This window comes from Alosa pseudoharengus, unplaced genomic scaffold (genome assembly GCF_046254945.1).
Source record: "Alosa pseudoharengus isolate Yale_2024_CS ecotype anadromous, Long Island Sound unplaced genomic scaffold, YU_APseudo_1.1 YU_APseudo_1.1_scf_21, whole genome shotgun sequence".
Taxonomy (NCBI): Eukaryota; Metazoa; Chordata; class Actinopteri; order Clupeiformes; family Clupeidae; genus Alosa; species Alosa pseudoharengus.
Window position 1 is genome coordinate 15,264,640 of NW_027468674.1, and position 16,611 is coordinate 15,281,250.

General features: G+C 39.9%; 3 long non-coding RNA genes across 3 annotated transcripts in view; all 3 read left to right on the forward strand.

Annotated features, from left to right (window-relative positions):
• The window catches only part of LOC143137708 (uncharacterized), a 626,567-nt gene that overhangs the window by 287,038 nt on the left and 322,918 nt on the right, over positions 1 to 16,611 (forward strand). The window lies entirely within an intron of this gene.
• LOC143138449 (uncharacterized) lies at positions 671 to 4,213 on the forward strand. The gene is made up of 4 exons (XR_012990218.1): positions 671 to 686; positions 1,214 to 1,322; positions 3,730 to 3,892; positions 4,075 to 4,213. It is a non-coding gene; the product is annotated as an uncharacterized LOC143138449 (long non-coding RNA).
• Positions 4,223 to 6,164, forward strand: LOC143138450 (uncharacterized). The gene is made up of 3 exons (XR_012990219.1): positions 4,223 to 4,267; positions 5,532 to 5,600; positions 6,095 to 6,164. It is a non-coding gene; the product is annotated as an uncharacterized LOC143138450 (long non-coding RNA).

The window sequence follows — 16,611 nt, forward strand, 5'->3', positions numbered from 1 at the left end:
TGTGTGTTTTGTGTGTGTTTTGGGGTGCTCAGTACCGCCAACCCATGACCAGACACTGTAACTGCATATCTCTCTCACACACACACACATATGGCCATCTACCAATCAGATCCGAGAAATCAGAATATGCAAATGAGTAGATCGCATCATCAAAAGACCGCCAGAAAACCAAAAGCAGAAGAAGAAGCAGCCACCATTTTGGGAACAGCGATATTTTTTCTACAGATCTTTACTATTTTATGGAACATCATCCAACTTCACAGATAAAAAGTAAGTTTAATTAAATTGCGAGAGTAAATGTTAATTGTAGATTGTCAAATAAGAATGCATGCCTAACTACTGTAAGTGTTAATGTTCAGGGTCAAGGGGAGCACATGTAGCAGCAAGTAGCCTAGCTTATAGCTAAATTGCATGTTAAGATGGTTGCCCTATCATTGAGAGTAGCATGGTGAATTCTTTAATTATGTACTTGTATAATATGGGTAAAATGAGTTATGAATGCTGGAATAAAGTTCTTGATAGTATTCTATGTGCATGTAGATATCACACTTCTCATACCTAGTTTTGACATTACAAATAAGGTAAGTTAAGTATAACTTTGCATTCAGAAAATGTAATGTTATCAGACTTCATTTGACTAATTGTCATTTTCTCAAACTTCAGAGGACAACCAGCAGCAACAAAAGGTAAATACCTATTACTACAGCATATTGTATCAGTTTATACACATTAACTCGAAATGTTTGAACTAAGAAAACAAATGAGGGCGAGGGAAGTCAAAAGGCTACATAATGCATGGTGGGCTAGCATCGGTAGATGTCAGTTCTTTTTATCTGTAGGCAGTTTCAAAGCAGTTGGTAAATGCTAGTTGTGGTTGTTGTTAAATTTGACTACGTAAATATTGTGTTTGTTTTTATGCCTTACTCTTAAGACATACTTTCACAAAACCTGGTGTTATATTGGTTAAACTAACACCACGTTTGTAGTTGCTAGCACATTATGCTAGGCAGCTCATATGCAAAGATGGCTAAGTAAATTGTAAAATTTACGTCGCCATCTTTCCAAGTGAGCCAGCATAATGTGCTAGCAATTACGAATTTGGTGCACATTGAGTTAGCAACAGTTCATTTCCCTTGAAGGAATAACTTCTGCTGTCCAAATATGGTAAACTGACACTATACAAATCGTTTAATATAAATGTCTTCATTTACAGATTAACATGCTACGACGAAGACGAAATCCCATGCGCGAAGCATGTGACCATGCACGTAATTGCAGAGACACTGAAATGCTGGAAGCTAAGTTCATTAGCCCTAAAAAAGGTATGTTATATTTTAAACTGGAAACAGCAGGAAAACAGAAATGTTTGCTAACAGCTCAGAACTCTGTAAAAGATGTTCAGTTGTGTCTTGAGATCTACTTATTCCTCCACAAGGCACTATTTTAAAAACTAGCTTCAGGCAGGCAGTGTCATATTCAAGTTCACAGACTAGCCTACAGCAATTTGTTTGTTCAAGTAATTCTGCGCTGGTTTTGAGTTGTGTAGGTTGCAGTATAAAGTGAGTGTTATCATGTACAAGTGTTGAGAGTTCGCCGACATGCTGCAAACATTTAACATATGTCCCCGCTCGATAGTGGTAAGAATATGCTTAATTTATGTGTCAGCCTGTGCGCTGTTTGTGTACACTGAGCAAAGGTCACAGTCATTTGCAGTGAACAGTAATTAAGACTCAACCGTGGATAAATTCGGCGTTAACAAATTGTCTCGTTCACATGCGGTGAAGGCATAGCACAGACAAGCTCACAAGACGCTGTGAACTTTTGTCGAACACTTTGGTCGTTGGCATGTTTGTTTGATGTGTAAAGGCGACGTGATGTCGGGTATTACATTCACATCAAGCCAGAGGTAATCATGCATGCCTGTGTATGCGCGTGACTACATGTTTATTTACTGGTTTGACTAAGATTTGCAGTCAGGACGCAATTTCTTGCTTGTTCATGTAGGCTACACCTGTTGAGAGTTCGCCTACATGCTGCAAAAAACATGTCCCCGCTATTGGTAAGAAATATGCTTAATGTGTCAGTCTTGTGCGCTGTTTTTGGATACTGAGCAAAAGTCACAGTAATTTACGTGTTAACAGCAAGTAATTCAAACTGAACCGTGGATAAATTCGGCTTTAACAAAGTCATTGTCTCGTTTACATGAGGTGAAGGCATACGTTGTACGTCAATGTTGCAATACATTTCACGCAGCTGCATGCATAACTGAAGGCGTGAATGAAGTGGCCACTGTATGTAGCACAGACGAGCTCTCAAGAAGACGCTGTAAACTTTTTGTCAAACACTTTGGTCGTCGGCAGGTTTGTTTCATAGATGTGTAAATGCTGGCGACGTGATGTAGGCTATATAATCACTTGTAGACATCACACCAGTCATGCCTGTGTAGAGGCTACAGTAGGCTATGCTCGTGGCTACGTTTATTTAGTGGAAATTTGAGTAAGATTTGCAGTCAGGACACGATTTCTTGCTTGTTCATGCTCAAGATTAGAAAAGAATGCGTATGATCGTGTGCTTTGAAGTGTTACTTTTAAACATGGAGTGAAGGTGGCTTGATTCAAAGATTATGTTTCAAGAGATTGTGGACTTTAGCTTAGGCCATCGATAACTGAGTATTAATATACTGCAAAACTGCTGCTTATCTAATACAATCTAACCAAGTGTTATTAATCTTATATCAAGATCAGAAACTATTGGTATTGTTTTCAGTATAATGAGTTATACAGAGTATCTAGACCCCTATAGTTTCTGATCTTGAGGGTTCCCTCTCAGTAACAACGTGAACAACGCACATCACACTCTCACCAACCAATCCTGAACAGTTCGGATGAGGGTATGACATCTAGGTGTAGATGTGAAAAAGTTAACTTTCAGTTCAAAAGCAGCGGTAGCATAGGCTAGTGTTGTTCAACAATGAGCTAGGTTAATAGATGGAAGCAACACAAATAGCAAGGGATCTTCAAATTAAAGTTACAACGATATCTGTGCCTTAGGCAGAAGGGATACTGTCTATGTGCACATCTGACTGTTTGAAAATGACAGCGCAAATGCACACTTCTCACTTTCCACACATGCATTTCTTGTGGTAAATGTTTGTCTATGCTTCCCTCCAGATTGAATTTTACATTACATTTATGAGATCTTAGCTTTGAGGCAGATATAGAATGATCAAGCCAAATAACAGGCCATGATGAATGCTCTGCAAATAGGCTCAACTGATGTACCCTATTTAGATGTGTTGAATTTTTTTGTATGCACACTTTTCCCTATGAGAAACTTTACTAGTAGGCTACTGGCAATAATTCAAAACTACTTTCACCTCTGCTTTTACATGCAAATTTAAAATAGAAACCACTTGTGAATAACCAAGATTTTTTTCATGCGGGTATAATTTACAGGGATTGGACTGGTATGATTTATCATAGCCTAATTTATCATACTGGCATGATTTAAAACATAGGGTGAAAGTGAGAATTCATGAAGCACTTTTGAGAAAATGTCAAAATATTGAGATATATATTCTATATTGTCAAATAGACTAAAAATATTGCAATATTATTTTTAGCCATATCGCCCGGCCCTACCTGGTTCCTGATTTAAGGCCTAAGTTTATATGCTCATGTATGCTGATGAAGTTTTTTGTACATTTCTGACCCACATTCTGTTTTTCAGGCCGTGGTGTCTTTACCTTAGCACCATTCCAGCAGGGTGATTTCGTGGTTGAATACAGAGGAGTAATCATTGATGCAGTAGAAGCTCAGCATAGGAGGAAAATCTACCATAAAGCTTGCTGTGTCTTTTTGTTTGACTTTAAATGGAAAGGCAAATGGTGGTGGTAAGTTTTAGGCTAATAGGTAAAGTGCTACTGCCAGTTCCAAAGATCTTACTAAATGTACTAACTGGATAAAAAAAAAACTGTAAAACTCTTAGGGAGTTAGAAAATGAGCCTATTCCTCAAAAATAGCCTGGAGTGTTCCTTCAAAAAATTGCTCTTGTTGATTTTAATGCATTTTCCAGCATTGACGCAGCATTGGAAGACAACAGTCTTGGGAGATTGGTGAATGATGACCATAAGACTCCTAATTGCCGCATGAAGTTAATTGAGGTTGATGGTAAACCACATCTCTGTTTGTTCGCCCTCCGTGATATTTGCCAAGAAGAGGACATCACTTATAATTATGGCGGAACAGACTGGCCATGGAGAAATGAGGTGAGATCTAGCAGCATTAGCAATTTCTGTTTAAAATAATAACTTTATTAGATTTAAATTAGAATAATAGCTTTCTTCAATTTCTGTGTACTGCTTTTCAGTTTACAAACACCTGTACTTTGCTTGCATGGTTTTATTAATCACTGTCCCAACCTGTGAGTGATCCCTTTCTTAGTTAGCGTGCTTCCATCCAACTTCCTAATGCACATTTTATCTATTCGAATGGAAACAACATGAAATGCACATCAAAATTTTGAATGCGCATCAAAATTTGATTTGCTAGAGGGGGGGTGGATCCACTCTCGATGCGCATAAGGTATAATGCGAATAAAGTTGATGGAAACAGTTTATTCGCATTGCGTTATGTAACCTTCAGAGAATCTCAGCCATCTCTGGCACTTCCCCAACATTAGGCAACTTAATGTGCTCTCTTGCTTGTTCCTGTAGAATAAAACAAATTGAATTCACACATCGGTGCACAGTTGTTTTGCTGACGCCAAAGTTTTCACTAACAACTCTGTATTCGGCACACGTCGCAAGTTTATGCAACATGCCATTCCTGTAGAAAACCTGTAGCCCAATTACATGCCTGCAGGTATGACTGCTTTAACAATAGAATGATAGGGTAAAACATCATTCCTGAATACTGAATATCATAATATATTAGCCTAAAATTAATGTGCAGTAAGCAGAATGTAGGCATGGCTGCATGTGACATTTCTACAGATCAGAATGATATATGCCTAACAACTGTTTTGAGTTAAGGCTATAGTTAAGCTTATTGAACACAGACATTTACATCGATAGTCTGGCGTTATAATTTATTTGCCTCGGGTGTACTGTGGAGTGGGTAAGACTGTTTTTAGTGGCAGGCTAACACATACTGATCACCTGCGCTAGCCTAGCACCTGCGAACTCTGCAACTAGAAATATTCTACCTCAGCTTGCTATACATTGTCATTATTGAAGTTGAGTATGTTTGTGTGTAGGGTTTGTAGGTTTTTTAAGATTTATTTCACTTAGTCCCCACAACTAATGCTTTATCCTTTCTTAACTTGCTTCTAATTATCATATTGAAGTCAGGTTTGTGTGTAGGGCCTTCATGGTTTCTTGCACCCGGTCCCTATAACTCATGTTAAATTAAGTAATGAAAGATGGCAATTTAAGTGCAAGGTGAAAGTGTTTAGAAGGTTGTTATGACTGACGGTCTATTTATAAGGTACACGTTAACACTTTGTGCCCATGTCTTTCTCTTCTTATCAAGAGTGAGGATGCCACTTGCAGCCTGGAAAATGTGCCTTCTACCAGTGACCTCCCAACATCTGCCACTCAGGTAACATAATCAGTCTTTGCCTGTTGTGGAAATAGTATTGTGAAGTAGAATTTGACAGTCATTAGGTAGGCTAGGGCCACAGTAATAGCGCTGGTGCTTACACCTCATGTGAAACTAGTTTGTACAGCTATCGTTCTGCTCACTGTAACATAACTCCTGGAGCTGTATGTAAACTATTGCTAACTAGCTAGTTAGCCACTAATTTGAATTACATGCAACTTTTACTGCATCATACTAGGAGAGAGAAAATGCCAGGCAGAAAGTAACCATTCTTGTCATCTCATGAGAGAGGCTGCTTGTATGTCTGTTAGCACTACTTTGCTAGCCTAAGTAACATTAGCAATGGGTACAGTTTATAGCATACATGCACTGTTTTAAAAAAAGATACAAATCTAAGTGCAAGGTGAAGGTGTTTAGAAGGTTGTTATGACTGACGGTCTATTCATAGGGTACATGTTAAAACTTTGTGCCCATGTCTTTCTCTTCTTATCAAGGGTGAGGATGCCACTTGCAGCCTGGAAAATGTGCCTTCTACCAGTGACCTCCCAACATGTGCCACTCAGGTAACATAATCATGATGTGTCTGTTAGCACTACGTAGCCAGCCTAAGTAACGTAACCTTTGGGTACAGTTTATAGCATACAATTTCTTCCCCTTTGTCTTACAAGATATGTAGTCTTTGCTTTCACTTGATTCCAACAACTGATATATCCTATTGAAGCTGAGAGTATGCCAGGGCTTTTTGAATTCTATCAATTGGTCCCCACAACTGATGTTTTATCCTACCTCACTTTGATTCTAACTGTTTTATTGAAGTGAAGTGTGTGTAGGACCGCTTGAGATGCCTTTAGTTGGTCCCCACAACTTTGTGTGTGTAGGACTTTTTCAGTTGGTCCCCACAACTCATGTTTTATCCTACCTCAATTTGATTCTATCTGTTTTATTGAAGTGAAGTGTGTGTAGGACCGCTTGAGATGCCTTTAGTTGGTCCCCACAACTTTGTGTGTGTAGGACTTTTTCATTTGGTCCCCACAAGTGATGTTTTTACAGTCCCTCAATTTTAAGTGTTTGGCAGTAGCTGAGTGTATTCCGTGCCTTTTCAAAGGGGTGGGTCAGGATTCTAGACATAGAACCTCATTTTCAAGTTAGCAAGTGTGATATTTATCAGTGGAGACTGTTTTCAGCACGTTTTATCCAGTCCTTCTAGTTGCAGAGTTGCAAGTCAACAGTATGTGTTAGCTTGCCAGTAAAAACAGTCTTACCCACTCCACAGTGCACCCGAGGCATATAAATTATAACACCAGACTATCGATGTAAATGTCTGTGTTGATAGAATACTGTTAGAAATAAAATTACCCTTGCATTGCATTGCAATAGTTCTACTTTGTTCCCTGAAGTTGGTAGTAGGCATATAAGCAGCGGCAGCGGTGGACTGATATTACCTAGGCTACTACTAGGTGTCCCGATTGGAGTGCGCTTCTCTGTTTACTTTTCGGCGCAGTACTACTAACCAGAGCAAGTAAAATTCTGCCGCTGCTTAGAAACTAGTCCCTCAAAATATAATGCGATCACTTAAAATGCAAGGATAGAATAATGTTAGAAATAAAACTATCAACACAGACATATACATCGATAGTCTGGCGTTATAATTTATTTGCCTCGGGTGTACTGTGGAGTGGGTTAGACTGTTTTTAGTGGCAGGCTAACACATACTGATGACTTGCGCTAGCCTAGCACCTGCGAACTCTGCAACTAGAAGGACTGGATGAAATATGTTTAAAACGGTCTCCACTGATAAATATCACACTTGCTAACTTGGAAATGAAGGTCCTAAGTCCAAAATCCTGAACCACACCTTTAAATTCATTTGTATGGTCTTCACAACTGATCATTTATTCTACCTCAGCTTGCTATTAGAGGGTGACACGGGAAGCAATTTTCACTCCCGTCCCATCCCGAGCCCGCACAAATACTCCCGTCATATCCCGATCACGTGACAGCCCCCCCAAAAAAATTCTGTCCCGCAAAATCCCGAGAGAAAGACTCCCGAATCCCGTCCCGCTCCCTATGTTGATGTCTAAAGTTATCCGACTGTTAGGCTACAGTAGCGTGCGGTGACCATACATTTTGGTAGGGCAGAAAGCCTTGTCTAACTTTTCTTTAATAGCCGATCATTTTGGGCTATATTAAAATTACATATTTTACAGTACTTTGCTGTAGGCTATGCTTAAATCATTTCATAGTTAGATCTCATCCCATCAGTTAAGTTTGCACCGTTCTCATCACGTTAAACCAGCGAAGCATAGCAACGTTGCTATGAGTAAACAAAACAATTTTTTGTGTTCCGCCAGGGTTATGCGATAAATATATTGAGGAATGCGATCGTCAAGGTGTCATGCCCCAACATTGCATGACACATTAAACTCAACGAGAATCGCTTTCCCGGACAGCTCGTGCAATTGAATAGAGTTGTCCTTTGCTGATACTTTCGCCTGTAACTGTTTCTTTGCATCCATTTTGCCTTAGGGCCTATCGCTGAAGCTGATTGATTGTGAACAGGGCAGCTGCTTGTCTTGCTCTGATAGGCTACCAATCAACAACAAACGTATTGTGGGTTGTAATTGGTTCTCTTTTCTAAAACGAAATGCCTCACGTCTTTGGGCGCACTCACTGCATTGCAGCGTCATTTTTTAAGTTAATAATCTCTGGCTTCCCGCCAGCTCCCGTTTATTATTTCCTGTCCCGTCCCAATCACGTTACCAACAGTGAAATTTACTCCCGTACTGCGGGAAACCCGCGGGAATACCGTGACCCGCGGGAGTCCCGAAAAATTGTCACCCTCTACTTGCTATGCATTGTCATTATTGAAGTTGAGTATGTTTGTGTGTAGGGTTTGTAGGTTTTTTAAAATTTCTTTCACTTAGTCCCCACAACTAATGCTTTATCCTTTCTTAACTTGCTTCTAATTATCATATTGAAGTCAGGTTTGTGTGTAGGGCCTTCATGGTTTCTTGCACCCGGTCCCTATAACTCATGTTAAATTAAGTAATGAAAGATGGCAATTTAAGTGCAAGGTGAAAGTGTTTAGAAGGTTGTTATGACTGACAGTCTATTTATAAGGTACGTTAACACTTTGTGCCCATGTCTTTCTCTTCTTATCAAGGGTGAGGATGCCACTTGCAGCCTGGAAAATGTGCCTTCTACCAGTGACCTCCCAACATGTGCCACTCAGGTAACATAATCAGTCTTTGCCTGTTGTGGAAATAGTATTGTGAAGTAGAATTCGACAGTCATTAGGTAGGCTAGGGCCACAGTAATAGCGCTGGTGCTTACACCTCATGTGAAACTAGTTTGTACAGCTACCGTTCTGCTCACTGTAACATAACTCCTGGAGCTGTATGTAAACTATTGCTAACTAGCTAGTTAGCCACTAATTTGAATTACATGCAACTTTTACTGCATCATACTAGGAGAGAGAAAATGCCAGGCAGAAAGTAACCATTCTTGTCATCTCATGAGAGAGGCTGCTTGTATGTCTGTTAGCACTACTTTGCTAGCCTAAGTAACATTAGCAATGGGTACAGTTTATAGCATACATGCACTGTTTTAAAAAAAGATACAAATCTAAGTGCAAGGTGAAGGTGTTTAGAAGGTTGTTATGACTGACGGTCTATTCATAGGGTACATGTTAACACTTTGTGCCCATGTCTTTCTCTTCTTATCAAGGGTGAGGATGCCACTTGCAGCCTGGAAAATGTGCCTTCTACCAGTGACCTCCCAACATGTGCCACTCAGGTAACATAATCATGATGTGTCTGTTAGCACTACGTAGCCAGCCTAAGTAACGTAACCTTTGGGTACAGTTTATAGCATACAATTTCTTCCCCTTTGTCTTACAAGATATGTAGTCTTTGCTTTCACTTGATTCCAACAACTGATATATCCTATTGAAGCTGAGAGTATGCCAGGGCTTTTTGAATTCTATCAATTGGTCCCCACAACTGATGTTTTATCCTACCTCACTTTGATTCTAACTGTTTTATTGAAGTGAAGTGTGTGTGTAAGACCACTTGAGATGCCTTTAGTTGGTCCCCACAACTTTGTGTGTGTAGGACTTTTTCAATTGGTCCCCACAACTGATGTTTTATCCTACCTCACTTTGATTCTAACTGTTTTATTGAAGTGAAGTGTGTGTGTAAGACCACTTGAGATGCCTTTAGTTGGTCCCCACAACTTTGTGTGTGTAGGACTTTTTCAATTGGTCCCCACAACTGATGTTTTATCCTACCTCACTTTGATTCTAACTGTTTTATTGAAGTGAAGTGTGTGTAACACGCTTGAGATACCTTTAGTTGGTCCCCACAACTTTGTGTGTGTAGGACTTTTTCAATTGGTCCCCACAACTGATGTTTTATCCTACCTCAGTTTGATTCTATCTGTTTTATTGAAGTGAAGTGTGTGTAGGACCGCTTGAGATGCCTTTAGTTGGTCCCCACAACTTTGTGTGTGTAGGACTTTTTCAAATGGTCCCCACAAGTGATGTTTTTACAGTCCCTCAATTTTAAGTGTTTGGCAGTAGCTGAGTGTATTCCGTGCCTTTTCAAAGGGGTGGGTCAGGATTCTAGACATAGAACCTCATTTTCAAGTTAGCAAGTGTGATATTTATCAGTGGAGACTGTTTTCAGCACGTTTTATCCAGTCCTTCTAGTTGCAGAGTTGCAAGTCAACAGTATGTGTTAGCCTGCCAGTAAAAACAGTCTTACCCACTCCACAGTGCACCCGAGGCATATAAATTATAACACCAGACTATCGATGTAAATGTCTGTGTTGATAGAATACTGTTAGAAATAAAATTACCCTTGCATTGCATTGCAATAGTTCTACTTTGTTCCCTGAAGTTGGTAGTAGGCATATAAGCAGCGGCAACGGCGGACTGATATTACCTAGGCTACTACTAGGTGTCCCTATTGGAGTGCGCTTCTCTGTTTACTTTTCGGCGCAGTACTACTAACCAGAGCAAGTAAAATTCTGCCGCTGCTTAGAAACTAGTCCCTCAAAATGTAATGCGATCACTTAAAATGCAAGGATAGAATAATGTTAGAAATAAAACTATCAACACAGACATTTACATCGATAGTCTGGCATTATAATTTATTTGGCTCGGGTGTACTGTGGAGTGGGTAAGACTGTTTTTAGTGGCAGGCTAACACATACTGATGACTTGCGCTAGCCTAGCACCTGCGAACTCTGCAACTAGAAGGACTGGATGAAATATGTTTAAAACGGTCTCCACTGATAAATATCACACTTGCTAACTTGGAAATGAAGGTCCTAAGTCCAAAATCCTGAACCACACCTTTAAATTCCTTTGTATGGTCTTCACAACTGATCATTTATTCTACCTCAGCTTGCTATGCATTGTCATTATTGAAGTTGAGTATGTTTGTGTGTAGGGTTTGTAGGTTTTTTAAGATTTCTTTCACTTAGTCCCCACAACTAATGCTTTATCCTTTCTTAACTTGCTTCTAATTATCATATTGAAGTCAGGTTTGTGTGTAGGGCCTTCATGGTTTCTTGCACCCGGTCCCTATAACTCATGTTAAATTAAGTAATGAAAGATGGCAATTTAAGTGCAAGGTGAAAGTGTTTAGAAGGTTGTTATGACTGACGGTCTATTCATAGGGTACATGTTAATACTTTGTGCCCATGTATTTCTCTTCTTATCAAGGGTGAGGATGCCACTTGCAGCCTGGAAAATGTGCCTTCTACCAGTGACCTCCCAACATGTGCCACTCAGGTAACATAATCAGTCTTTGCCTGTTGTGGAAATAGTATTGTGAATTAGAATTTGACAGTCATTAGGTAGGCTAGGGCCACAGTATTAGCGCTGGTGCTTACACCTCATGTGAAACTAGTTTGTACAGCTACCGTTCTGCTCACTGTAACATAACTCCTGGAGCTGTATGTAAACTATTGCTAACTAGCTAGTTAGCCACTAATTTGAATTACATGCAACTTTTACTGCATCATACTAGGAGAGAGAAAATGCCAGGCAGAAAGTAACCATTCTTGTCATCTCATGAGAGGCTGCTTATATGTCTGTTAGCACTACTTTGCTAGCCTAAGTAACATTAGCAATGGGTACAGTTTATAGCATACATGCACTGTTTTAAAAAAAGATACAAATCTAAGTGCAAGGTGAAGGTGTTTAGAAGGTTGTTATGACTGACGGTCTATTCATAGGGTACATGTTAACACTTTGTGCCCATGTCTTTCTCTTCTTATCAAGGGTGAGGATGCCACTTGCAGCCTGGAAAATGTGCCTTCTACCAGTGACCTCCCAACATGTGCCACTCAGGTAACATAATCATGATGTGTCTGTTAGCACTACGTAGCCAGCCTAAGTAACGTAACCTTTGGGTACAGTTTATAGCATACAATTTCTTCCCCTTTGTCTTACAAGATATGTAGTCTTTGCTTTCACTTGATTCCAACAACTGATATATCCTATTGAAGCTGAGAGTATGCCAGGGCTTTTTGAATTCTATCAATTGGTCCCCACAACTGATGTTTTATCCTACCTCACTTTGATTCTAACTGTTTTATTGAAGTGAAGTGTGTGTAGGACCGCTTGAGATGCCTTTAGTTGGTCCCCACAACTTTGTGTGTGTAGGACTTTTTCAATTGGTCCCCACAACTGATGTTTTATCCTACCTCACTTTGATTCTAACTGTTTTATTGAAGTGAAGTGTGTGTAGGACCGCTTGAGATGCCTTTAGTTGGTCCCCACAACTTTGTGTGTGTAGGACTTTTTCAATTGGTCCCCACAACTGATGTTTTATACTACCTCACTTTGATTCTAACTGTTTTATTGAAGTGAAGTGTGTGTAACACGCTTGAGATGCCTTTAGTTGGTCCCCACAACTTTGTGTGTGTAGGACTTTTTCAATTGGTCCCCACAACTGATGTTTTATCCTACCTCACTTTGATTCTAACTGTTTTATTGAAGTGAAGTGTGTGTAACACGCTTGAGATGCCTTTAGTTGGTCCCCACAACTTTGTGTGTGTAAGACTTTTTCAATTGGTCCCCACAACTGATGTTTTATCCTACCTCAGTTTGATTCTATCTGTTTTATTGAAGTGAAGTGTGTGTAGGACCGCTTGAGATGCCTTTAGTTGGTCCCCACAACTTTGTGTGTGTAGGACTTTTTCAAATGGTCCCCACAAGTGATGTTTTTACAGTCCCTCAATTTTAAGTGTTTGGCAGTAGCTGAGTGTATTCCGTGCCTTTTCAAAGGGGTGGGTCAGGATTCTAGACATAGAACCTCATTTTCAAGTTAGCAAGTGTGATATTTATCAGTGGAGACTGTTTTCAGCACGTTTTATCCAGTCCTTCTAGTTGCAGAGTTGCAAGTCAACAGTATGTGTTAGCCTGCCAGTAAAAACTGTCTTACCCACTCCACAGTGCACCCGAGGCATATAAATTATAACACCAGACTATCGATGTAAATGTCTGTGTTGATAGAATACTGTTAGAAATAAAATTACCCTTGCATTGCATTGCAATAGTTCTACTTTGTTCCCTGAAGTTGGTAGTAGGCATATAAGCAGCGGCGGACTGATATTACCTAGGCTACTACTAGGTGTCCCTATTGGAGTGCGCTTCTCTGTTTACTTTTCGGCGCAGTACTACTAACCAGAGCAAGTAAAATTCTGCCGCTGCTTAGAAACTAGTCCCTCAAAATGTAATGCGATCACTTAAAATGCAAGGATAGAATAATGTTAGAAATAAAACTATCAACACAGACATTTACATCGATAGTCTGGCGTTATAATTTATTTGCCTCGGGTGTACTGTGGAGTGGGTAAGACTGTTTTTAGTGGCAGGCTAACACATACTGATGACTTGCGCTAGCCTAGCACCTGCGAACTCTGCAACTAGAAGGACTGGATGAAATATGTTTAAAACGGTCTCCACTGATAAATATCACACTTGCTAACTTGGAAATGAAGGTCCTAAGTCCAAAATCCTGAACCACACCTTTAAATTCCTTTGTATGGTCTTCACAACTGATCATTTATTCTACCTCAGCTTGCTATGCATTGTCATTATTGAAGTTGAGTATGTTTGTGTGTAGGGTTTGTAGGTTTTTTAAGATTTCTTTCACTTAGTCCCCACAACTAATGCTTTATCCTTTCTTAACTTGCTTCTAATTATCATATTGAAGTCAGGTTTGTGTGTAGGGCCTTCATGGTTTCTTGCACCCGGTCCCTATAACTCATGTTAAATTAAGTAATGAAAGATGGCAATTTAAGTGCAAGGTGAAAGTGTTTAGAAGGTTGTTATGACTGACGGTCTATTCATAGGGTACATGTTAATACTTTGTGCCCATGTCTTTCTCTTCTTATCAAGGGTGAGGATGCCACTTGCAGCCTGGAAAATGTGCCTTCTACCAGTGACCTCCCAACATGTGCCACTCAGGTAACATAATCAGTCTTTGCCTGTTGTGGAAATAGTATTGTGAAGTAGAATTTGACAGTCATTAGGTAGGCTAGGGCCACAGTAATAGCGCTGGTGCTTACACCTCATGTGAAACTAGTTTGTACAGCTACCGTTCTGCTCACTGTAACATAACTCCTGGAGCTGTATGTAAACTATTGCTAACTAGCTAGTTAGCCACTAATTTGAATTACATGCAACTTTTACTGCATCATACTAGGAGAGAGAAAATGCCAGGCAGAAAGTAACCATTCTTGTCATCTCATGAGAGAGGCTGCTTGTATGTCTGTTAGCACTACTTTGCTAGCCTAAGTACAAGGATTAAAGTTCTCCGTCATAGGACGGATTTCCGTCAATTTGATTTTAGAAATGTCATATTTGAGATCGATGCAGATCCGATGAGAAAAAAAATAGGAGGGGGGGGGGGGGACTGTCACCTTTGCTTTTCCTTTTTTAAGGCAACTACAAATATAAGGTAAATGTTTAAAGACCTAATGTTCTTGAGAACTTTCTGTGTCTCAATCCGTGACCGCTCAAGAAGATACGTCCTACGTCAGCCATGAGTTTCGCTTTGTATGTTGTAGCTACACACTTGTCTCGGGCGTTTGCTTATAAAAAAGAACACGTATGGAGGACTATAACGGTCTAAAAGTTGGATTATAGTGACACAATCGAGACAGCTGATGAGGTTGGCCAATCCGTCTAACTTTTTTGGATATGATATTGTGAGCTCTATGTGCGAATTCGGAGGCTGTGTTCTTTCCGTGCATCAATGTAGACACTTACTATCGCGAACTCTTGTCAGGGGAGGTCATTCATTTTGGGTGTCACCTATGACTTGAACAGATAGCCTGCTATGCCACCCGATGTAGGCTACTATTATTGTTACAGTTTTTAATCAATGCAACTAACATTATGTGTAAAGCGACGCAATAGGCTATAAACCGTAGCCTATGCAATTTATTATCCCGTCTGTTATGACATACAACAATGTTTTTCACAATTTGCGACGGAAGGTTTTGACTGAGCGTGTCGAGTAAGGGGGTCAGTCGTGTTTGTGACGCACAGACAGCCTTGTAGCCTATTTTGCTTAGGCCTCACTTTTAACGACAATAGGTTGTGAGTGTATGTTGACAAAAAATAACCATACAATTAAAATAGTCAACTTAAAACTTTGCTATAAAATATTATTAATTTATAGCACAAAACCATAACCAGTGGGCCTACCAGAACCTCGCATATTAGCGTCATGATTTGTGTGCGTCTATTTGGCAAGGTCACTAGCTGTCATGGATGCGTTGTTGCTAAAGGAAGGCAGGTGTCAAAAGTTAAAAAATAAATGCAGATGGGCAGCTGTTGGAAACGGGGGAGAACTAACAAGCCATGGTGTAAAGAAATTAAAGTGCCAGGAGTTTGCTTTTGCGCGGTTCGCTGCAAGAAAATTGTTTATGGATGCAATAGGAAAACGTTTTAGCACGCCACCAATCAGAAGACCGCCATAAGGTTAACGTTCGTGCACTTCAGGACATCTTCCCTACCTGGTGCAACTAGCCACCACGACAGAGGTAGGCTACGTTTATCTATGGCTGACCGTTTTTACGTTTAGAAAGTAGGCTACGCATGTTCTTTCATAGCGCAACACGACCTGTCCTTAACCATATCGCAACCTCTTGTCAACCTTATACAATCTGTTGCTGAAGACAAAAGCGCCGTCTCCAGATTGTCGTTACAAATGCGCAGACCTCCTGCATGAGCACACAAAGTATTGCTGCTCATTGGAAAACTGAGTTGTCTGTAAAACTCAAAATTACCATGTTATCATTAAATGCGGATGGGGCAACAAATGGAAATATGAACAATATCTAGAATGTTCTGATTTGTTACTTTGATGAGGAAATGGGAAGTCTTGCAAACTTGATTTTATAGATTTTACTTGGTGTTTAATTGCATATTAACAAGAAAAAAATCTCCCCTTTAAACACTTTTGGCCTGAAGTAATTAAATAAGAGTGTGTTAAAGCCTTTCTACAATATTGCTGCAGTAGAAAAGAACAGCAATGGCTAATCAGCAATGGTCAGGGATGGTACTAAAATATATTTTTGTTCATCAGGAAAACTCAATCTCAATCAAGAACACTCTCAATTCGCCTTATTCACATGGCGGCCATTGGCGGCTAAAACAAGGCTAGGGTACACAAACCATAGGATTGTTATGTTCTATGCATTCACCTGTAGGTGGCATTAATTATATAGTAAGTGTACCCTGTAGCCTCGTTTTGGTTTAAACAATGGCCGCTGTGTGAATAAGGCGAATACTCCCTTTACTTTGCTGTTTGCATCTTTTTGTACATTAAAAACCAATAGGTCGCGACCGCAAAAGGGGTGCTATCTCTATAGGTAGATATGAACAACGTATGACTTATGGCCTGAAAAAAGTTCAGTCAAACGATTTTTTTTCACTTTAATCCCTGTAAGTAACATTAGCAATGGGTACAGTTTATAGCATACATGC